The sequence below is a fragment of the Lepisosteus oculatus genome, chromosome 14 (assembly GCF_040954835.1).
Source record: "Lepisosteus oculatus isolate fLepOcu1 chromosome 14, fLepOcu1.hap2, whole genome shotgun sequence".
Classification (NCBI taxonomy): Eukaryota; Metazoa; Chordata; class Actinopteri; order Semionotiformes; family Lepisosteidae; genus Lepisosteus; species Lepisosteus oculatus.
The window spans coordinates 46,499,097-46,522,303 of record NC_090709.1 but is presented as its reverse complement, the minus strand read 5'-3'; the positions used below and the strand labels follow the sequence as shown (position 1 = coordinate 46,522,303).

Sequence of the window (23,207 nt, the reverse complement as noted above, 5' to 3'; positions counted from 1 at the left end):
ATACATATAAGAAAGACAAGCAGTTAGAGGTGCTACCAAAATTAGAAAATGAAGCAGATACAGACACTAAGTCTTCTGAAAAGAAAGGTTCTGAGGTTAGATTTAAATGCACTCAGGGTACGTGACTGATATCACTGGGAATACAAATTGAGAGCTCTGGGGTGCAGCTAGAGAAGACCCTGTCACCCACAGAATGTAGATGTTCTTGAGGACAGCTAGAAGACCAGAGTCAAAAGGACAAAGGTGGGGGAGTAGACAGATAATAAGCCATATACTGTAGGTACAGAATGAGGATGAGGAATTTGAAGTTGACTCGAAACCTGATAGGTAACCAGTGCAAGGACTTGAAAACAGGTGTAATGCATCCCTGATAGGATTCTTGCTGTCATATTCTGAACATATTGAAGATTGCTCAGTGTGGATTTAATTTCCCCAGTGAACAGGATGTGCATTTATTAATTCTAGGAAAAAAAGCCTTTCTTAATTTCTCTAGTTCTTAGTTTCTCTAGTTCCCTTTAAAATAAACTATTATCCCACAATGCAGAGTATTAAATGGCCAGTATTTACACATGATATTTGTGATTTAAAGAAATTAACACAAGCAGCTTTTGGGGATTTAAGTGTTGGCTGAGTTATTGCAGAATAAAAGACTAGAGATGTTGGTAAGAAGAAGATAATTTTGGGAAAGCTAAGGAATACACTGATAACAAGAACACTTCCTAATGGGGTTAGGCATACTTTTGATGAAGAGGATGAAGTTAACAGACTGTATGTTTACATAGATACTGAAATGAGGATTGTATTTTAGATTTTGTGCAGTTACTAGTATTGAACTGTGTGTTGGATGCACATGAATTGAAGGAATTGGCAAACATAGCTGATGCGGATCCACAGAGCCAGCATATTAAGATGTTTTTAATTAGAGGTAATTTGTTTAAATAACTAGGTATGGATACTGATGTGCAAGAGAGGTGAAAGGCCAGCACTATAAAATATTTTATTCTCAGTGAGATGCTGCCATTTCATAGTGGGTTTCTAACACTGTGTATAGTTCCATCTATTTCTAATCTCTTTATCCAGTACAGAGGATTTGGAGCCTATCCCAGTAAGCAACGGACACAAGGCAGAATACACCCTGGACATAGCGCCAGTCCATCACAGGACAGACAGACACAAACACACACACACCAGGGCCAGTTTTCCCATAAACCAATTAACTTACCAGTATGTTTTGGAGTGCGAGAGGGAGTCATATCACACATATGGAGAAAAACCATGTAACCCAGAGAGAACATGCAAACACCACACACACAGGATGGGAGGAATTGAATCTAGGACCCCAGTGCTCCAAGATAGCAATGCTAACCACTTTGCCACCATTATAAATGGATGGATATCTTAGTTATCTTTCTAGTTCACAGGTTTGCATGCATAATTTAATTTTGAAAGGCGCTGAGACATCAAGTACTACTGTTGTATTTATGAAAAAGAAACAAAACAAAAAGCATACTAACAACTGTGCCATCCTACTCTTTAGTTAATACAATTTATAATTTATAAACAGTTAACATTGTTAGCAAAATATTTTGAATTATATTTAACCCTATTTCTTCTTTAGTTTTGTATTTAACTTATTATATGATATATGACTTATTAGTCAGATTTAATGTATATTTGAACAATGAAAATATATTTTTACAAGATGCGGGGGAAAGTGCAACAACTTATTACAGTGCTAAATTTAATATTGATTGCTAATAGTTTATGCTAACACCTAACTTTCTTAATTAGGTGTAATTAAAACAGTGAACTAAGTGTAACATACCATTCAGAAATACAATCGAGAATAGTTTTGTGGTGTTTGTATGGATGAAACGTTTCTAAAATGTATAACATAACAAAAATAAAGACGAATGTAATCTGTAATCTTTCCAATTGTAATGTCATTAGACAGAACAAGAAGTTTCTGCTTTGTCTAAGGATGGTATCAAAAAGTAGTCTAGGTGGTGAGAAAGCTGTGCTTGATAATTAAGTTACTTAAAAGTAAAAAGAGATGCTTCATATTGCTTGATTAATTTTAAAAACTAAGTTATAAATGCAGACGCGATCGCTGCCATAAGCGCTCCAGGCAGTAGAACGTTCGTTCTGTGCTGCTGAGCTCCGCGCCTCCTCCCTCTCTCTGTGCCGCGCCCCTCTCTGACGGAGCGCAGTGGGCGGTACGCTATTTTCAGAGCCTCTGATTGGGAAAAAAAGACCTGCTGATGAGTTTCACACAACAGGAAGAGAAAAGAATGGGATTTTTTCTCTTCGAAACGTGTGTTGTCTTTATGAAATTCGTGAATTTTAAACGTTTAATTAAGAAGTAAAAACCTTACAGCGTACACAGAGATTCTGAGCTGATCACGAGGAAGAAAAATCACCCATTTTTCGCGCATAAAAAGTGGTTTTTAACTCTCGAAACCCATTTTTATAGGTTTTAAAGTCGTGCAATGTCTAAGTTGAGCAGGAACACATCATTATATCTCGTTTTTTATTTCTTTTTTAAAAATTTTAAAAATCGTTTGCCCAGCCTACTTTAGGGTGTAGAGTGGAACTCAAGGGCGGGACTGTCTTTGGCCCAGGCCTCTGGAAACTCAACACAAAGCTGCTAGAGAACGAGGGGGTAGTATCCCGCTACAAGGAGAAACTATCACAGTGGCTGTCCTTGCAGTGTCTGTATGGGTCAGTAGGAGAGTGGTGGGAGGAGGTGAAGGTGAGGACAAAGGCCTTTTTCATGGCTGAGGGAAGGAAGGCTGCTGCCAGACGGAGAGGAGTGCTAGCCAGGAAACAGAGGCAGCTGCAGCGTCTCTACACGATGCTGCACAGTGGCTTCGATGTGCTCGAGGATATCACCCTCTTAAAAAAGGACATCCGGAGCATAGCGAAAGAAAGTAGTCGAGGAGTGCTGTTAAGAAGCAGAGTGCAGTTCTTGGAAGAAAATGAGAAGTGTACTCGCTTCTTTTTCAGGAAAGTGGTAGGCTCCAAGTCTGTCATGGAAAGTGTAGTTGATGAGGAGGGACGAGAGAGAACAGAGCCGAGTGCTATCCTCTCCTGCACCGAGGCCTTCTACTCAAGACTGTACAGCTCTACAGAGGTAAAGGATGAAGAAATTCATTTTTTTAAATCAAAGTTAGAAAACGTTTTGAGTGAAGAAGATAAGGAAGTACTTGAGAGGAATTTGACAGTAGAAATGCTGAGACAGGCTATGGAGAGCTTACAAAAGGGGAAAACTCCGGGTGCTGACGGGCTCCCTAAAGACTTTTACTGCACCTTTTGGGATCTGCTTCAGGATCCGCTACTGCTCCTATTCGAGGAAAGCTATAAGACAGAATTGCTGCCTGACTCCTTAAGAGAAGGCACTATCTCTCTCTTGTTTAAGAAAGGAGCAAAGAATGACATAAAGAACTGGAGACCCTTCAACCTGTTAGGCATGGACACTAAGATCCTGTCCAAAGCCCTTTTCCTGCTCCTACAAAATGTAGTGGCCTCACTGGTAGGGAAAGAACAGACTTGTGGGATAGCAGGATGCCTGATGAGCGACAACCTGGCCTTGTTGAGGGATGTCTGTCTGTACTCAGAGGATCGCTCCCTCCCTCTGTGCATTTTAGGTGTAGACCTAGAAAAGGCCTTTGACCGCCTAAACCGGCAGTACTTAACATCGGTACTTGAGCACATGAAGTTTGGCCCCATCATGAGAAAGTGGATTAACCTGCTGTACACAGGTAGCAACAGCAGAGTAATGGTTTATGGCAATAGATCAGGCCCCTTTGAAGTCTGTTCAGGGGTGAGGCAGGGCTGCCCATTACCCCCCTTGTTATTCGTTTTGGCTATGGAGCCCTTAGCCTGTGCCTTGCGCCAGGATCAGGCCATTAATGGGATACCAGTGCCTGGAAGTGGGGCAGGAGAGGTAAAGACATCTCTATACATGGATGATGTCACCCTGCTCCTCTCTGGCAATGCCTCAATTAGCAGAGCTCTGCAGTGCTGTGATCGTTTCTCTTTGGCTTCCTCTGCAAAAATTAACAAATCTAAGAGTGAGATTTTTTATCAGAACTGGAGGGAGCCAAAAGAAGGACATGATCTCAGGCTGCAAGAGAAGAGAATTAAGGTCCTGGGGGTGTATTTTGGAGAAGAGATGGGAACAGTAAATTGGCAGAACAAATTGCCAATCTTAAACAAAAAACTGATGCAATGGAAGGACCGAGACCTCACTAGACAGGGAAGGTGCTGGTCATCAAAGCTGAGCTCTTGCCTGTCTTGAATTTTCTGGCTTCTACCTTCCCAATCCCACACCGTGTTGCGGCGGTGCTGAGGAGATTGATGTTTCAATTTCTATGGGGTGGGAAGCAGGAAAGACTCAGAAAGGAAATACTGTACAGGCCGCTACCCTCAGGGGGGAAGTCTGTCCCAGATGTTGCTACGAAGCTGCTGTCCATTTTCCTGGCCTCTGTGCTGTGCGTACCTGGACTTATTTTTCCAGGCTCTGGGTAGGTAGGGAGGTGTTCAGAGTGTGGGGTGTCAGACCCAAGCTGGATGTCCCACTCTCTGACACATGCCCCGCAATTTATGGGACAGTTAAAAGTTTTCTAAGATCTCGCCCAATTGGCCATATTCCCCTCCGAGATGTCAGCGTCCAAAAACTGGAAGATTTCGTTACACCCCTGTGGGCATTTTAACATCAGCCCAAACAAGGAAGGTGTGGAAACACACATCCTCTAAGTTTCTGTGTAACATTCACAGAGATTTAGCCTGGAGTGTCGTCCACCAGTGCTTACAGGTACGAACTTTCTTGAACCGTAGGGGCCTCACCCCCAGCCCTCGCTGCGTTAGGGTGGGCTGCGGCGAGGAGGAGACTGTGACCCATCTCCTGTGGTCCTGCTTTTTGCTAAGGCCTTCTGGGCACAGTTTGAAGATTGGTTGCAAGCTCTCTCGCCCCAATTTACCCTGACCGCTGCTTTCGTCAAACACGTCAGGAGGAAGTTTGACAGGATCTGGGCCGTGGTGAACAGTGGGAAAGACGCCCTGTGGAGAGTGAGGAACATGGGGCTGTTCAAAGGCATCGAGGTCCCAGTCAAGGCAGCAGGTAGCCTGGCCCTGTTCATCACCCGAGAGAACTATTACCTCAGAGATCTGTGGAGAGAAGGGAGGGAGGAAGCAGAAAATCTGGGGGAAATAGAGAGCATAGGTCAATATCTCAAGAAACTGTGAAAAACATTATCATGTTTAAGTAAAGAATGTGATTTGCACCAGCAAAAAATATATTGTTGCTATGTAACTGGTACCGTGTCAAAATGTAATGAGATGTGATCATATATACTGTTTTAAATATGTATATTAATGTAAAGCTTTCTAATTTGTGATGTCCTGTATTTTTTTGTGAAAAGAAAATAAAGTTCTTAAAAATCGAAATCGGTTCACCCAGAGCGAGACTCGGCCATTGCTGTGCTGACCCCTGCGAATTCCCCAAATGTGGGAATCTCGACTGCATAATTTCTGGTAGTGGGGGACTGCGTTCACGCTCTCCCCTGATGTGCTTGGTCCAATATCAGATACGGAAGAGTTACAACACCACGAGCTGCGATAGGATCCCAGTTCGAAAGGAGTCGATGCCACTGCTGGTTCCCGGTTTCTTTTAGTTAGAGGTCCGGAGAAGCATTTCAAGCTGGTTACACTACTCCTTCCGGACATTCATTCCCTTTTCAAAGTCAGTCGTTTTGCTGTAGTCTGCATTATTTAGGCTGATTATCGAGGTTAGCCTTTATTTGGTCATGGGGGCCTCGGTACTGTATGCTAATTCTCAAGGCAGTTTCACCCGTTTTCTGATTGCTAGGTTCTGTACCAGTGCAGACATGTCAAACAGTGAATGGCTGTACCTCTATTGGATCTGTGCTCAATGAATGAAATCAGTAATAAATGAATATATGTATAGTTATACGAAAAACAAGTGGTTTATCGACTCATCTTCATTTGCAGATTTAGAGGCAGCTTCGATATTCGTTTTACAAACGGGTTTTTTTTTATATGGGTCACACACATGCCATAGCAACAAAACACCTCTAGAGATGAGGCTATAGATCAACTTTCCATCCTCCAAATTTTCCTCCCAAAGTCTACGGCACCAATGGCAACCTCTGCTGGCTGAGAGAGTAAGAGCTTGCAGCACCTGGTATTCCCAGGTGGTCTCTCACCCAAGTACTAACCAGGCCCAACCATGCTTAGCTTCTGACATCAGACAAGATCGGGCACATTAAGGGTGGTGTGGCCGCAATCGAAAGCCATGGCGCCTGACTCGCCTGACTGGGAGAGGAGGTCACACACTGTATTATTATTTTTGAGAGACAGGCTCACTGTCTGTTCCTCAGGCTGGGACAGGAGATCATAATCTGCTTTATTATTATTGAGAGACTGGCTCACTCCTGTCTGTTCCTCAGGTTGGGACAAGAGATCACACACTGTATTATTATTGAGAGACGGGCTCACTCCTGTCTGTTCCTCAGGCTGGGACAGTGGATCACATACTATATTATTATAACTGAGAGACAGGCTCACTTTCTATTCCCCAGACTGGGACAGAAGATCACACACTGTATTATTATTGAGAGACAAGCTCACTGTCTGTTCCTCATGCTGGGACAGGAGATCACATAGTTTATTAATATTATTGTTGAGAGACATGCTCACTGTCTATTCCTCTGGCGGGGGCAGGAAATGACACACTGTATTATTAGTTTTGAGAGACAGGCTCAGTGTTCCCCAGGCTGGGACAGGAGATCACACACTGTATTATTATTATTATTATTATTATTATTATTATTGAGATACAGGCTCACTGTCTGTTCCTCTGGCTGGGACTTGAGATCACACACTGTTCTATTATTATTGAGAGACAGGATCACTGTCTGTTCCTCAGGCTGGGACAGGAAATGACACACTGTATTATTATTATTGAGAGACAGGCTCGCTGTCTGCTCCTCAGGCTGGGACAGGAAGACACACACTGTATTATTATTATTGAGAGACAGGCTCACTGTCTTTTCCTCAGGCTGGGAAAGGAAGTCACACACTGTATTATTATTATTGAGAGACTGGCTCACTCCTGTCTGATCCTCAGGTTGGGACAGGAGATCACACATCGTATATGTTACGGATTCGGTAAGAGAAACCGAAACCAGTGAGAGAACCCACTTGCAGGAGCTGACAAAGCCAAGCCGTGATCCAAAGAAAGCCGTAGTCGAAGGAACGAGCCGAGAGTCCAGGGGAAGCCAGAGATCCAAAAGGGAACGAGTTACCGAAGTCAAAGCGTGATCCGAAATCGTAGACAATAGAGCAATCCGATAGTCCAGGGGTAGCCAGAGATCCAAAACAGAGCGTGAGTAACGAAGCCAAGCCGTGATCCGAAAAGCTGTAGTCAAAAGGGGAAAAACCGTAAACGGAAAGCCAAGAAGAACACTAGGTAGAAGAAGGAGTAGGGCAACCAGGAAGCTCGAAAGGGAAACCAATACTGAGCAAGGAGGTAGGGAAAGACATGTGCTTAAGTAGGATGAGACGGGGGTGTGGTGGTGAATAGGAAAACTGATAGGAAAACTTATTATTATTAGGATTATTATTGAGAGACGGGCTGACTGTTCCTCAGGCTGGGACAGGAGATCACACAGTTTATTCATATTATTGTTGAGAGACATGCTCACTGTCTGTTCCTCTGGTTGGGGCAGGAAATGACACACTGTATTATTATTATTGAGAGACAGGCTCGCTGTCTGCTCCTCAGGCTGGGACAGGAGATCACACACTGTTGTAGTGTGCTCTCACGAGGCACCAGTTCTGTAGGGGTTTGGGCATTTACTGGGACAATTATTAATTGTGGCAGTAAATCACAAAATTGATTCTTTTAATGGTCTTAGAATCCAACCATGCGATATAACTCAAAAAACGCACACACAGGTACTAATACACGAGGATACATTTATCAATATATGGAATATGCATGTAAACTTAACAGATCTTATCGTAAAGGTTATCAGAATACAAAAGATATATATTCATTCAGTTACAGTTACACATATCAAGAGGACATACGTTCAGTATATCATTCATTTAGAATCGTAATTGAACTTGTTTAAAACTTCTACATTAGATACTCAAAACAAGAACATAACTCTTAGGAATTAAATTGATATCAACTGGTTGGGATAACAATTGAATTATCGAGCAGTAATGCAGTGAAGTGGAATACTCATCCAATCTCTGGGGATTTAGGTCTCTTGCGGGCTCAATGGCTCCGTGCATGGCTGTGCTGTGTGGCTTGAGACGTTGCGCTGCTGATGCTCTCTGAAGACCGGCTAGTTAGTTTTGGCTGAAACTAGCGAAGTTTGTGCACAGGAGAAAAGATGACTGTGGGTCCCAGCAAGTCAGGAAGAAGACCAGTTCGTTCCTGATGAAGCGATAGTTCTGAATAGTGATTCAGCTGTCCACAGTTCCGACCTGTTCACGAGGCTTGCTGCTGGTGCTAACCTCGGGTGGATCCTTTGGTTACTCTCTGGCTACCTCCGCTCTCGACACTTAGAACAAAGCAAAGTTCTGGCACTCGGACACACTGGCCGTTCCGTGGTTGTCCAGGCTGAGTCTCAGGATGGTCAGGAGGCGCGCTGCGAGAATGTTCTGCCCTTGGGAGCCTTTCTGCTCCTAGGCCGTCCCGCCCTGGAATTATCTCACAGCCCTGGAATTCTCCTTTGAATTCCCTTTAGAATAGTCTTGGAGCTTTGTGTTGCCTGTTTTTACCTGGAGGAACTTCAGCTCGTTTATTGGATGAAAGTTTCATGGGCATCAGAGACCCACGTGGGTTACTCTGCCCTACCAGTCCCTGATTGGTTGATCAAGGTGAGATATGAGTCACTTACTCCTGACACTTAGGAATGCAGTCCAGATGTCCATCTGGCACTCCCTAGACAGATAGGCGCCAATGGATGCCCATTGATCATGATAGCCAGGCTAAGCTAAATGCATTCCCATTTGGGAGCTGTCCCTTATCAAAAGAAAACATCTTTAAATCAGCCTGCCTGAATAGCTTCTCTGTGGCTGCACCACAGAGATGAAGAGAGAGATGGGGCCTCATTTGGGAAAGCACAGCAACACTTAATTCTGTCTTATTAACAAGCATTGCCGCTATAATTAGTAGGAAGAAAGATACAATGTTTTGAAAATGTAATATGTTTTAAAGGATTAAAGGGAAAAGAAATACTTTATATACGCAAACTAATTCAACTGAGCTCCTCTAAACAATATCGCCTGAAGAATTGCCAAAGCACAGTGTATCAATTTGGGTGACACTGGGGGAAAAGGATGACAACATTGAAAACCACAAGGCTTATTTTCAACAACAAAATTTGTGCTTGAAAATATTTGACAAAAAAAGGAATATTACACGCACGGAAACCAATATTTACCACTAGGATAGAATGCAGCATAGAACAGTTGGATAGAAGGTTAGTGTAACTCTATAGTGCATCACAGAGGTCAGTCTCTTCCCCCTCATTATGCAGGCTGACTTCACTGTCCTCCAGCGATAGTCAGCTGTAATCACTGATGCAGACATGATGTTAATACTCTGACAGCATCTTGGCTGATTTGGTTAAAGTGTTTTCCTATTAAACAGGAGATTCTGCGTTCAAATCCCAGCAGTGTCTTTCTTCCTGTCTTGTCTTACAAAATGTATCACTATGGATGATTACATGCAGCTTGATTTTGTTTAATGCAAGTTTTCATTCCCTTTCTGATGGCTCTCTACAGTAATTTTTAAAAGTACTAATCGGGATGGATTACTGTACATATCCTCAGTAAAGGGGAATATATAAGTAGTGACTATCCAAATTGCATTTTTGTGTGAAACACATTTCAGAAAATCGAAAACCAATTTTCAAAACTCACAATAACAAGACAAAGGCAAAACATAAGTTCACTTGCACTTTATGCATATTTACCACAACCTTGCCTTCTGATCATAAAAAGTCTTAATTTTAATATAGCAGTTTTAAATGGGACATTCAGAACATGGCATATGAGAATATATGGTTAACCGAGGATGAGCAAAGGATGATCGCACTTTCTGGTTATTGCTATGAACCTACCCCTGGTTATAAAAATGTCTCAAAATTCTGACACTGAGGTGTGAGACACAATGTAACAGGCTCTCATAATCCCGAAATACAAGAAATTTTACTGTAGCGTTTTATAAATTTGACCCTGTGAACATTGCATGTCCCTCCTTCCTCATTACCAAAACATCTCAATGTCCCGGCACTATGTACATTTGTAATTACAACACTTCACTGTTTCATTTATGAGTTGTGACATTGTGAACATGGCATGTTAAAGTATATAGAAAATCTAGATCAGAATAGGCTAAATGCAATTCCTAGTGATTTATCATTTTCTTACTTTCTAAATGAAAACAATATTTTTTCAGTGATTATGACACTTCAGTATGACATAAAATATGCTTCAATGACAGAATAAATAAAAATAATAAATAATCATGGAAAAAATACCCAAAGTGGACATTCATAGTTGTGATTATAGAATGTTAGATATCGGGTGGGTAGCTGCGTCAGCATGCGTAGGCTGCAAAGGAACAAGTAAAGGACTATTCCTGCTGAAAAGAGAAGAAAAGAATCACAATGTTTCGGCTGTGGAGCCTTCTTCAGGTGTGAGAAAGACAGGGCAGTAAGCAAAGATAATTTTCTTTTTATCTTTGCTGAATGCAGTTTATCGCTGATGACAACATCAAAGACATTAAGGACATTAAGGAGTTTTTACGGCTAACAGCTCCACATCAACTTCCTTTCATAACTTTCATAACTAACCTCATCAGATCCTTCAACTCTTTTCTTGGGTGAATATGGTTTTCTGGGGAGTTGCGATGTTGGGCATACAGTAACTGGACATTTCCCGGTAATTCTGACACCTGTTAAGCACTCGCATTTCCTGCAAATATTAAAATGGTAAAGGTTTCGCTGAGAAATCCAATCGACCTTTGCGAAGACAATGTTTACATCGCAACAGAAACCTGTCCTTTGGTGGACTCAAACCACCGACTTTTCAGTTAACAACCGAATGCGCCACACAGACGGAATGGTGGGTTCGTGTCTCACATCACAACTTTCCGGTTAAAAAAAAATATTTTTTTGCCAGCTGGCAATATTTCTTCTGCACTGATAATCAAGAATTGAATTTAATTTCTCGCAAGCTGTGTGAATTTCTTGAAATACAAGTTTTCCAGAAAGGAAATGAATACATGCATTTAACGAAATCAAGCCCTTTGTGATAGTCCGAAATGGTACGTTATGTACCACAAGATAGGAAAAAAAACATGATTGGGATTTTAAGCTACTGTACGTGACCTATGGTACCAGACCGGGGTAAAGTTAGCTTGAAGTTCGAAAACGATTTTGGCACGCCTGTAGCGTTTACACGAAACCTCTTAGAATCGCGAGAATACTTGCTTTGTGCATAAAATACATTGTGAATGCTTTCTCAGCCTTTACTTTTTCGTTTATATTACATTTTTTTGGACCAAGCACGAATATTCTTTTGTCCATATCTTCGCAACGGAAGCACAGAACGCCTTCAAACCAAATGCATTTTAAAGACCACGACGTGGATATTTCCACAGCCTCTACATCAAAGTATCAGTGAGCTAATTATCTTTTTTTAAACCTCCGGTTTTTCATCGATGAGTAATTACGCACTAACTGGAACCCGGGGGACCGCTGTATACACAAGTTCACAACGCGAGAAATACTGTTCAATACGGCTTCATGCGAAAAACCCGCCTATGACCATAGGAAGCATAACTGTGCAGTCTCCAATTACCCAGACTGTAAGCACGGGAATAAAGCTTTGTCTGAATTCTGAAACCCTTCCTTTACGTCCTGTTTTCATTCAGGTAAGAGTCAACTATATGCAAAATACTACTGACAGCAAGAAGATTAAAATATTCTTTACTCAGCAGCTTATTAAACACAGCTCCCATGATGTTCAAACCGATTTTTTACACAGAACACTGACACAGCTTTGCGTTCTGAATCTCTTTTTCTCGTGTGTTTATTTAATGTGGCACAATGTACTGGGATAGGGGTATTCTGTTCACAAACCAATAGCATTTAAACCACAGCACCCACAATGCTGCAAGTAAGTGTTTTGCACACTAAGCAGAGAGCGATGTCTTCCTCGTTAGTATAGTGGCAAGTATCCCCACCTGTCACGCGGGAGACCAGGGTACATCAGGACATGCATTGAAGTGAAAGCAGGATGCGCTGCGACATCCACTGTGCAGATCCCGCCACACTAAGAGGTGAGTGGGTCTTTTCGATCACAGCGCTAGGCGAATCCCCAAACAGTGTGCGTGGCAACAAACGAAACGGGCCTGTTTCAGCCCGGTTTCGATCCGGGGAAATCGGGCCCAGTAGTGGCGGGATCTGTACAGTGCATGTCGCAGCGCTTCAATGTGCTTCCTGATGTCCTACCCCGAGAACAGAAAAGACAGCATCCACAGCAACAACAGCTCAGGTCTCTGCACAGGAGCTAAGCTGCCCTCATCTCCTCTGCTCTGCGGCTCCTGCGGAGTGGAGTCCTGCCTGGAGCCGTGTTTGCAGGCGGCGGCTCCCCGCGCCCTGTCTGTGCGTCGTGTCCAAGAGCTCCTGGGAGGAAGAGAGAGCCCTCCCACTCGGGGGCTTTTCCACGGTCTGTGTGAGGAGGGGCGGGTGTGTCCAGTAGCTTATCGAGCGGAAGCCTGGGGCGGCGGAGAGCTGTGATCGTGCAGATCTTGAGGTGTCACCTCTTTGTCTGCTTTCCCGCCCCCCCTCCGCCCAAGCTCTGCTCCAAAGTAGCCCGGCAACCCCTCACACCTGCACGTGTCACAACCTAAGGTGCGGTCATGAGACACCCATGGCGTGTCGTTCTGTTCTTGCTAATTGTTTCCTGCCCGTCGCAGGCAGGAGTCCATGCGAGGAAGATGCGCTGGACAGAGCTCAGAGGGCGCAGCTGGGTGGCTTTCCTTCTGAGTGACGTTCCTGCAACACTCTCCCGCTACTCTTGGTGCGCTCATGCCACAACACAGGAAGGCTGGAGCAGGTGGCTGTGGGCTTTGCGCACTGCCGAAATAGCTCAGTTGGGAGAGTGTTAGACTGAAGATCTAAAGGTCCCTGGTTCGATCCCGGGTTTCGGCATTTTGTTTCATCGCGCCCTTTGTTCCTCTCTCCAGCGCCCCCTGCCTAAAGTGACGCGTCCCTTTCTCAGCCCGAAACGCAAGCGAGACACCAGCAGCAGTCCCTACAGGTTTCCGTAGTGTAGCGGCTATCACGTTTGCCTAACACGCGAAAGGTCCCCGGTTCGAGACCGGGCGGAAACAGCCTCGTTTTGCACGCTCCTGTACTTCACAGAGGTCTTGAGCGACCGGTCATTTGTTCCCATGTATTTCCGGTGCCTTCGTGCACTCTTGTACCAAACGCACGTTCCTTCTGTACGCGGAGCCGATCATTTGCAATTGGGCTGTGCCGACAGACCAGTTCGAGCTCTGTCGGCTCAAAAGCAGCGCAGGACCTGCAAGAACAACAGAAAGATTAGCATCCAGCGGGGGCCTCTTAGTGAGCCCAAGAGCTCATCAAGAATCGGCTCCAGCAACAGGGCTGGGCGCATTGTTCCATTCTCCGCCCACTCTCGGTGTAAACAAGTCCCTCCTGGTCTCTGCTTGAAATGCACTTTCCTGCGTTTGCTTTGGTGTAACTGGCTTCCCCTGCATGGGCGAATGTGAAGAAGATCCTTAGTAAGTCATTGAAGAAAACCGAGAAGAGGTCGGAGTGGCCTCTGTCGTTCATCAACGATCCAGTCAGGCAGTACTCCTCTGTAAAGCGCCGTTCGTTCACGTCGATTGGCTTTTTTTTGCCTTCATTCGTGCGAGTAGTAAAAGCAGACGCCCCTATTCTGCCGTGACCCAGATTCGAACCGGGGTTGTTGCGGCCACAACGCAAAGTACTGACCACTATACGATCACAGCGAGTTATCGAGACACATGCGGCAGGGCGGAAAGGGCTGTGCTCTCTTCGTGTGACATAATTCGGAAAAGTCCTGACGTTGCATTTCAACTGAGCCCCAGTATACATCGACCCTTCGACACTCTGAGTGACAACTCTCTTGCGTGTTTTCTCATATTTATGTAGTTTGCTTGCATGATGCCGGGAACAGCATGGTTGTTCGCTGCCATATAGTCTAGCGGTTAGGGTTCCTGGTTTTCACCCAGGCGGTTCGACTCGGTTTTGCCTCCTGCTTTCCAAAAGATCAGCACCGTGTACGAAAGAGCCGCATTAAAACTACTCGAACGTGCAAAACGTGCGAGAAGAGGGGGCGCTTGTATCCAACCGAAACTTCTCGCGTGTGAGACGAGCTGATCATCGCTGTGGGAGGGTTACTCTGGTAGACAGGGCTGACCTTCGGCAATAGGATTTATAGTCTCCAAGATGATATTTGCACTTTCTGGAGAGGCGATTTTCTCCACTTCAGTAGCCCGATTTCGTCGATTGCGTGGAGAGGGCTGTAGAATGTGGCGCCGCCTTTCCTGCTCCGTCCATGACAGGCGTGCTGGTCTCTGGAGAGAGAGCACGGTCCATCAGCGCACTCCAATAAAGGCACTGGAAGCAGCTAAATCGCATTGGCGAAGCTCAGCGTTGGGCCGCTGGGCACGTCTTACCACCGTTTCCGTAGTGTAGTGGTTATCACGTTCGCCTCACACGCGAAAGGTCCCCGGTTCGAAACCGGGCGGAAACAGACATCTTTTGTCGCCAGGCACAAAAGGGGATTGGGGATTCGCCTAGCGCTGTGATCGAACAGACCCACTGGACCCACCTCTTAGTGTGGCGGGATCTGCACAGTGCACGTCACAGCGCATCCTGCTTTCACTTCAAGGCGCGTCCTGATGTACCCCAGTCTCCCGCGTGACAGGTGGGGACAGGTGACAGGTCCTATACTAACGAGGAAGACATCGCTCTCGCCAACCCCCGGCATCGTGTCCCGACCCAGCATGCTGGAAGCCGACGCGTGCTGTGATTCCTTTACGGAGCAGAAATGACAACCGATTAGCCGAGAGATCATTTCAGCATTTCGCGTCTGAACGGAAAACACAAACGACCAACTCGGAATGACTTGCCTTTGACGCTTCTCAAAGCGTTCTTTGTGCATCGAACAGACCCACTCACCTCTTAGTGTGGCGGGATCTGCACAGTGCATGTCGCAGCGCTTCCTGCTTTCACTTCAATGTGCTTCCTGATGTCGAGTCGACTGCCGTGCGGAGGCTCTGAAAGCGAGAGCAATGAAAAGGTGCACGACGCTGTGAAAGAAAACAGAGAAGTGAAAGGCAGTCATTTCTCTAAGGAGGTGAAAGAAAAGCTACTCCCCGTCGGGGAATCGAACCCCGGTCTCCCGCGTGACAGGCGGGGATACTTGCCACTATACTAACGAGGAAGACATCGCTCTCTCCGACCCCCGGCATCGTGTCCCGACCCAGCATGCTGGAAGCCGACGCGTGCTGTGATCCCTTTACGGAGCAGAAATGACAACCGAGGAGCCGAGAGATCATTTCAGCATTTCGCGTCTGAACGGAAAACACAAACGACCAACTCGGAATGACTTGCCTTTGACGCTTTTCAAAGCGTTCTTTGTGCACGACGACTGCGCCGCCTAGCAGATACAAATGGGTTGTACAACTTTGAACTAGCAAATGGAAGAGGGCTAAGCCCCCTCTCTTTTAGCCCAGGTTCGATCTGTCTCCCAGAATCACCAGGGCGCGCACACACACACACCCGTGCCGTTGAAGTGCTCTGCTTCATTTCTAAGTGCAACTCAACATTCACTCCTACCCCGAGTGCAGAAAAGACAGCATCCACAGCAACAACAGCTCAGGTCTCTGCACAGGAGCTAAGCTGCCCTCATCTCCTCTGCTCTGCGGCTCCTGCGGAGTGGAGTCCCGCCTGGAGCCGTGTTTGCAGGCGGCGGCTCCCCGCGCCCTGTCTGGGCGTCGTGTCCAAGAGCTCCTGGGAGGAAGAGCGAGCCCTCCCACTCGGGGGCTTTTCCACGGTCTGTGTGAGGAGGGGCGGGTGTGTCCAGTAGCTTATTGAGCATGTTGTGTATCTTAATAAAGAGCCTTTCTTACATGATTTAGACTATTTTATTAACTACACAAATTACGCTCTCACACCATATGTTCCCGCCTTCTACTCTCTCGTTCTGTTGTCTTGCGATGTCTATTCACTATACTACATCCCTTCCCTACCATACAATTGTAACAATTTTATATCAACACACAGTAAACGGTTATTAACTTTTACAACAAAATGTATATAAACCCTTTCATTTCTATTCAATACATTCATCTTTTTTTACAACAATTTCTATGAGTACCAACTCAAATTTTAGTTCAATTTCTACTTAAGTCACTTCTAAATATCACCTCATTTCTAGCAGTCTAAGCAACATCTACATAGATAACACAAACAAAATAGGGCAATTTAACATTTGGAGAGCTATGCAAGTCCTGTATTTTTAAATGTCTCTGTAATGAGCCGGTTTCCTGATAACCCTGCCACTAATGGCTGTTACGTTACTTCTGGGTAAAGTTACTGGCTCTCCTACGGATGTACTCTCCACTGTCTGAGGACTCGGCACTTCCTGCACGTCAGAAAGTCCTGTATTCTCAGCATTTTCTGTTTCTGCAGATTCAAAATCAAGATCCAATGGAGGAGCGTGTCAAAGATGTTTTACATTTCTCATTATTTTTGAGCCATCTTCCACATTCACTAACTCAAAAGAGTTACAAGAGGTGTTTCTCAATAACACATAGCGAGTGTCTTTGAACTTGGCATCCAATTTACCGGTGTCTAGGCCAGCCACAAACACTACGTCACCGACCTTGAAGTTATGATCCGTGTCTGGTCTGCATATAATTTCATTTTGTGTGCATACTCCTCATGATGTCTATGGATATCTTTTGTCTTTTGAATGTCCCTTGACTCTTCTTCTTTCTTCTCCACGTTTGGTAGTTTAGTCCGGATATCACGCCCAAAGATAAGATTAGCTGGGGTTTCTCCAGATGCCCTGTGTGGTGTTGATCTATAAGTCAGCAGAATCTTAGGGAGTTCCTCTCTCTCTTTTTTCCTTCTGTCACAGCTGCTCTTAAGGCCTTTTTCAGGTATCTGTGAAATCTTTCAATTTTGCCATTACATCTTGGATAGTAAGGTGATGCACGGATGTGTTTAATTCCACAATTAGTCAGAAATGATTCAAACAACTGTCCTATGAATTGCCTGCCATTATCTGTTACTACCTCTAGTGGATAACCAAATCGTGCAAAGATGTTCATCAACTCTCTAATAACTGTGGCTGAAGATATGTCTGATACAACAACCGCCTCAGGTTAAGAAGTATAATAGTCTATGACAGTCAATATGTATTCATTCTGAATGGGGCCTACCAGGGCAATGCCCAGTTTTGTCCAAGGCCTTGGTGGTAATTCAAGTGGTTGGAGAAGTTGATCCTCCTGCAATGGCTGATTCAACACACAAGTGGAACAATTCCTGATTAGTCTTTCAACATCACTGTCCATGTTGGGCCAGTAAAAGTTGCTTCTCAGGTACTGTTTTTTACAAACTACACCGTGATGTGTCTCATGTGCTATTTTCAGTGCTTGTCTGATTTTTGTTTTCGGTAACACAATCCTCTGTCCTCTTAAAAGCAGTCCATCATATGTAGATAACTCCAACCTACACCTGTGGTATGGCTGCAGTTCGTCTGGAATTGGATTAGGCCATTGTCCTTTTTCCACTATGGACATCAACAATTTCAATGTGTCATCTTCGTTTGTTGCTTGTTTAAGTTCCTCAAGTGTCAGTGCATGCAGTTCATAAGTGCTGATTGAAAACACTCTATCAACATAGGTGTCTTCATAACCAGTGTCTTCTGTGTCTGGTAAAGGAAGACGTGACAATGAGTCTGCGACATTGGTTTTCCCTACTATGTGTTCAATTTTGTAATCATAAGGCCATAATCTCAATCCAAGTCTTTGTATCCTGGGTGGTAACAATGTTGCCTTTTTGGGATTGAACATATAAATGAGGGGTTTATGATCCATATGAAGTGTGAACTTGCCTCCCCATAAATATGTCCTAAAATGTTCCACTGCCCAAACACAACCCAAGGCTTCACGCTCTATTTGTGAGTAATGCATTTCTGTTGGGGTAAGTGAGCGACTTGCATATGCCACTGGTTTGTTCTGTCCATCTTCTTGTCTTTGTAGCAATACTGCTCCAAGTCCTACAGGATTCGCGTCACTGATCACTACTGTTGACGCATCTAGTTTGAAGTATGCCAGACATGGTTCAGTTACAAGTGCTCTTTTCAACTCAGCAATGGCTTTCTCAGTTTCCGATGTCCATTCTCACTTCTGTCCTTTCCTCGTTAGTTTTCTAAGGGTTCTGATATATCTGCATAATTAGGAATTAATTTAATCAAAAATCCACAAGTGCCTAAGAACAAGTGCAGAAGCGCAACATTCTCAGGTCTCGGTGCACTGCAAACAGCTCTCACCTTTTTCGGGTCTGGTTTTATTCCTTCTGCATCGACCAAATGTCCCAGTATCTCGATCTCTTTTAGGCCAAAGATGCACTTATCTTTATTTAAAGTAAAGCCTCTGTCTTGGAATCTTTGGAATACTTGCCTGAGCCTCTGTTCAAGTTGTTCTTCATTTTCCGCATGTACTACAACATCATCCATATACCATACAACACCTGGCATTTCACACAACATCGAGTCCATAGCCTTCTGATAGGCCTCTGGGGCACTAGACAAGCCATAAGGAACTACTCTGAAATGGTAACAACCCCTGTGTGTGGTGAAGGTAGCAAGGTGTCTTGATGCCAGGGCCAACTCAACTTGCCAGAATCCTTTTCGAACATCTAACTTTGCAAAAACTTTGGCTCCTTGCACTGCTTGCAATATGCTGTCAACCGTTGGTACTAGATGTCTCTCTCTGATTACTGCTTTATTCACTTCTCACAGATCCACACACAGTCTCACATCATTGGTGTCTTTTTAGGTATTATCAGAATATTTTAGATCCATCTGCACCTTGATTCACTTCTTCAATAATTCCATCATCCAGGATTTTATCTAACTCCTGATTAACAGCTTCTATCACTGGACAGGGTACTCGTCTCAGACTTTGAGCTACTGGCAAAACTTTCTCATCTACTGTAACCTTGATCTGTCCTAAACCTTTAAAGAGTGACTCATATTCCTGTGCTAACTGCTGAAACCTCTCTGAGGACTGGTCAACCACATTGACAGTGTCTCCTACATTCAGAATCTTCAGATCAAAACATGCTTTTCTTCCCAACAACTGTTCTACATGTCCTTCAGTTCCATAGGCTTTGTCCTTTATAACATTTTCCTACCATTTCAGCTGTGCCTCAAAGTAGCCAACACACTGAAGTGGACTAATTTGTGCATAGGCATAGCATTTCTTATTAGTCTGCTTAAGTTTAGTTCTGTGTGCAAACACTTTCTTGAAACGTTCTATTCCAATGAGGTTTCTTCCACTTCCTGTATCTATCACCATTTTTATCTCTTGGCCATTTATTTGAACAGTTTCTTTACCTTCAGGGTCAATGGAATAAACAAATTAATCTGAGTCTGAAGAAGGTTCTTGAACTGCGCTGACTGGTTTATCCGTTTTTTTAAGCTTTGTCCCTTCCTTATTTGTATTAACTTTCTTTTCTTTTTGGAAACTGATTTTCTTTCTAAACACTCTGGTGCATAATGACCTGTTTTCTTACAGTGTAGACATTTTGTTACTTCTGCTTCGCATTCATCTGCTTTGTGCGTTGGTAGTCCGCACCTCTAATGTCAGTTATGTAATGTCAGCCATCCCCTATTCTTCTATGTCTGTAACTTGACTGCGTCCTGCTGCTCAGCTTTTGTTTCTAAAGTTTGAGAGAACAACCCGTTCAATGTTTCTTTTGAAGTAAACATGACTCTCTCTAGCTTTGTCACTGTGGTTAGAAAGCATTTTTTTTATTCTGCTTGAGCTGCTTCATAAATTCTAGCAACTGTAAGAGCTCTTTCTAAAGTCGATCTCTTAACATGTCAGCTTCCAATCCTTCAAAGTCACATGATTTGGCCAGTTCTCTTGGTGCATTTACAAAAGCATCAACAGACTCGTCCTGAGACTGAGATCTTGTCACAACCGCCAGCCAGCCCAGATAAACTAACCAGTGCCAGCAGCAGTTTGAAAATAACAATTGAGTCTTCTCTTAGAGAGCTCTACCTCGCCTTTCTTTATACCTCGCTTACTATACTTCTCCTGGTTTCTGAACTATCCTTTTGGCCCTTGACCTTGAACCTTGCCTACTGATTTGGATTGTAATATTCTTGTAGCGGCGAGGATTATTAATAAGGCAGAATTAAGTGTTTCTGAGCTTTCCCAAATGAGGCCCCATTTCTCTGTTCATCTCTGTGGTGCAGCCACAGAGAAACTATTCATGCAGGCTGATTTAAGGTTCCTTTGATAAAGGACAGCTCCCAAAGGGGGATGCACTTAGCTAAGCCTGCCTATCATGATCAATGGTCATCTATTGGCGCCTATCTGTCTAGGGAGTGCCAGATGGACATCTGGACTGCATTACTAAGTGTCAGGAGTAAGTGACTCATATCTCACCTTGATCAACTAATCAGGGACTGGTAGGGCCGAGTAACCCACGTGGGACTCTGATGCCCATGGAACTTTCAGCCAATGAATGAGCTGAAGTTCCTCCAGGTAAAAACAGGCAACACAGAGAGCCTGGGAGATTCAGAGGGGGATTCTGTGAGAATTCTGTGGACTTTTCTAAAGGGAATTCAAAAGAGAAATCCAGGGCAGGACGGCCCAGGAGCAGAAGGCTCCCAAGGGCAGGACATTCTCACAGCGCGCCTCCTGACCATCCTGAGACTCAGCCCGGACAACCACGGAACGGCCAGTGTGCCAGAACTTTCCTTTGTTCTAAGAGTCTAGAGCGGAGGTTGCAAGAGAGTAACCAGAGGATCCACCCAAGGTTAGCACCAGCAGCAGGCCTCGTGAACAGGTCGGAACTGTGGACAGCTGAATCACTATTCAGAACTAGCTCTTCATCAGGAACGAACCGGTCCTCTTCCTGACTTGCTGGGACCCACAGTCCAACACTAACTAGCCGGTCAGTGAGCATCTGCAGTGCACCGTCGCAAGCCGCACAGCACAGCCTGGCACCGAGCCAGAGAGCGCGGATTGGACAGCAACAGCCTGCAACTGTTTCTTTGTGCCCACAGGAGCTCTGAATCCCCAGAGATTGGATGAGTATTCAACTTCAATGCATTACTGCTTGAGAATTCAATTGTTATCCCAACCAGTTGATATCAATTTAATTCCTAAGAGTTATATACTTGTTTTGAGTATCTAATGTAGAAGTTATAACCAAGTTCATTTATGAAACAGTCTTAATGAATGATATACTGAACGTATGTCCTCTTGATATATGTAACTCTTTGTAACTGACTGAATATATACCTTTTGTATTCCGATAACCCTCTCGGTAAGATCTGTTAGTTTTACATGCATATTCTATGTATTAATAAATGTATCCTCGTGTATTAGTACCTGTGTGTGTGCGTTGTTTGAGTTATGTCGCATGGTTGGATTCTAAAGCCATCAAAAGAATCAATTTTGTGATTTACTGCTACAATTAATAATTGTCCCAGTAAATGCCCAAACCCTACAGAACTGGTGCCTTCAGAGAGCCACTACCATTACATTTTGGCTATGGCAACATTACATTCTCTTCGGATCTCCTGGATTTTGAACTACCTTTCGACCACGATCTCGCCTGACGTTTTGGATTGTACGCCTGTTTTGATATCTACCTGGTCCTGCGTCTGCATACGATCTGCATACCTATTCGTGGGGGATTCCTTACAGATCCTTGTCTAAATTTATGCTATTCCAAAACCACATTTCTCTGCAGTGTAAAGTAAGCATCTAAGGCAGCTACAGTCTGTTCATATGTACCTTTTTCTCCACAGAGGTTGGCGAAAATCCACTGCACAGGATTACAGTGCAGTAAGGTAGCATGATTCACGGCATCTGGAGCTCCTATAGATCCACTGGCTATTTAAAAAAATCTGTACGCCTCCATCCATATCTTGTATTCCGTATTCAAATCCGGAGCTCAAGGTTCAGTGGAAGCAGTGGAGAAAGCTGGGCATGAGCAAGGTTCTTGGCGTGGCTGCCTTATCTTCCATGGCGCAGCTAAACCAACAGTCCGAAAATTCAAAAGTGTGGTTCCACCAGCAAGAGAACTAGAATCTGCAGTGTTCTGCTTGCTTTGAGTTCGTCAAGCACTCGTTTCTCGTCGCCATAAATGTTGTGTATCTTAATAAAGAACCATTCTCATATTCTTTTGACTGTTTTATTAACTACACAAATCACACCCTTATGCAATATTCCCACTTTCCACTCTCTCTTTCTGTTGTCTTATGATGTTTACTCATTATATTTCACAGAAGATGTTCATCATGAGACTCAATACATTCCTGTGTTTTCTTCGTGCGTGGACGAGTGAATATTTGAGGTGCAAATGTCAAAAATCAAAATCCTCTGTTATTAATGTCGCTTTTTTTCATAGTTTCTTGAAACTTAAGGATTAAAATTAAGGTAAACATGCCAAAATACCAAAATACATCTGTACAGTGCTAACCTTATAATAGTAACTTAGTAATGCTTGTCAAGTTCTTGAACAAATCTGAATATAAAGAGGGTTAAGGACAATGTTTATATCAAAATCCCAGAAGTGCCTCTCTTGGTAGGTTTGATCCACCTACCATTCGGTTAACACTCAAACATACTAACTGATTACGCCTTAGAGACTCATGCATGTGACAACCAGAATTGAATTTCATCTTCCTCAATGTGTATGAATTTTTGTGATTGTCCAAAATGTCACATTCAACACAACCAGACAGGAAGAAAGGCACCAGTGGGATTCAAACCCAGAACCTTCTGTTTAGTAGATGGGTGCTGTAACCAACTAAGCCAAGGCACCAGAAGAGCCTTCTCCTTATAC

The 23,207-nt window shown here is 44.1% G+C and overlaps 4 non-coding genes and 1 pseudogene across 4 annotated transcripts; 3 read left to right on the top strand and 2 right to left on the bottom strand.

The window, feature by feature from the left end:
* Positions 1-6,190: 6,190 nt before the first annotated feature.
* Positions 6,191-6,309, bottom strand: LOC138218916 (5S ribosomal RNA; annotated as a pseudogene).
* A 6,880-nt stretch (positions 6,310-13,189) lies between these two features.
* trnaf-gaa (transfer RNA phenylalanine (anticodon GAA)) lies at positions 13,190-13,262 on the top strand. The gene has a single exon. It is a non-coding gene; the product is annotated as a tRNA-Phe (tRNA).
* A 109-nt stretch (positions 13,263-13,371) lies between these two features.
* Positions 13,372-13,444, top strand: trnav-aac (transfer RNA valine (anticodon AAC)). Its single transcript has one exon. It is a non-coding gene; the product is annotated as a tRNA-Val (tRNA).
* A 1,339-nt stretch (positions 13,445-14,783) lies between these two features.
* Positions 14,784-14,856, top strand: trnav-cac (transfer RNA valine (anticodon CAC)). Its single transcript has one exon. It is a non-coding gene; the product is annotated as a tRNA-Val (tRNA).
* A 621-nt stretch (positions 14,857-15,477) lies between these two features.
* On the bottom strand, positions 15,478-15,549 carry trnad-guc (transfer RNA aspartic acid (anticodon GUC)). The gene has a single exon. It is a non-coding gene; the product is annotated as a tRNA-Asp (tRNA).
* Between the last annotated feature and the right edge of the window lie 7,658 nt (positions 15,550-23,207).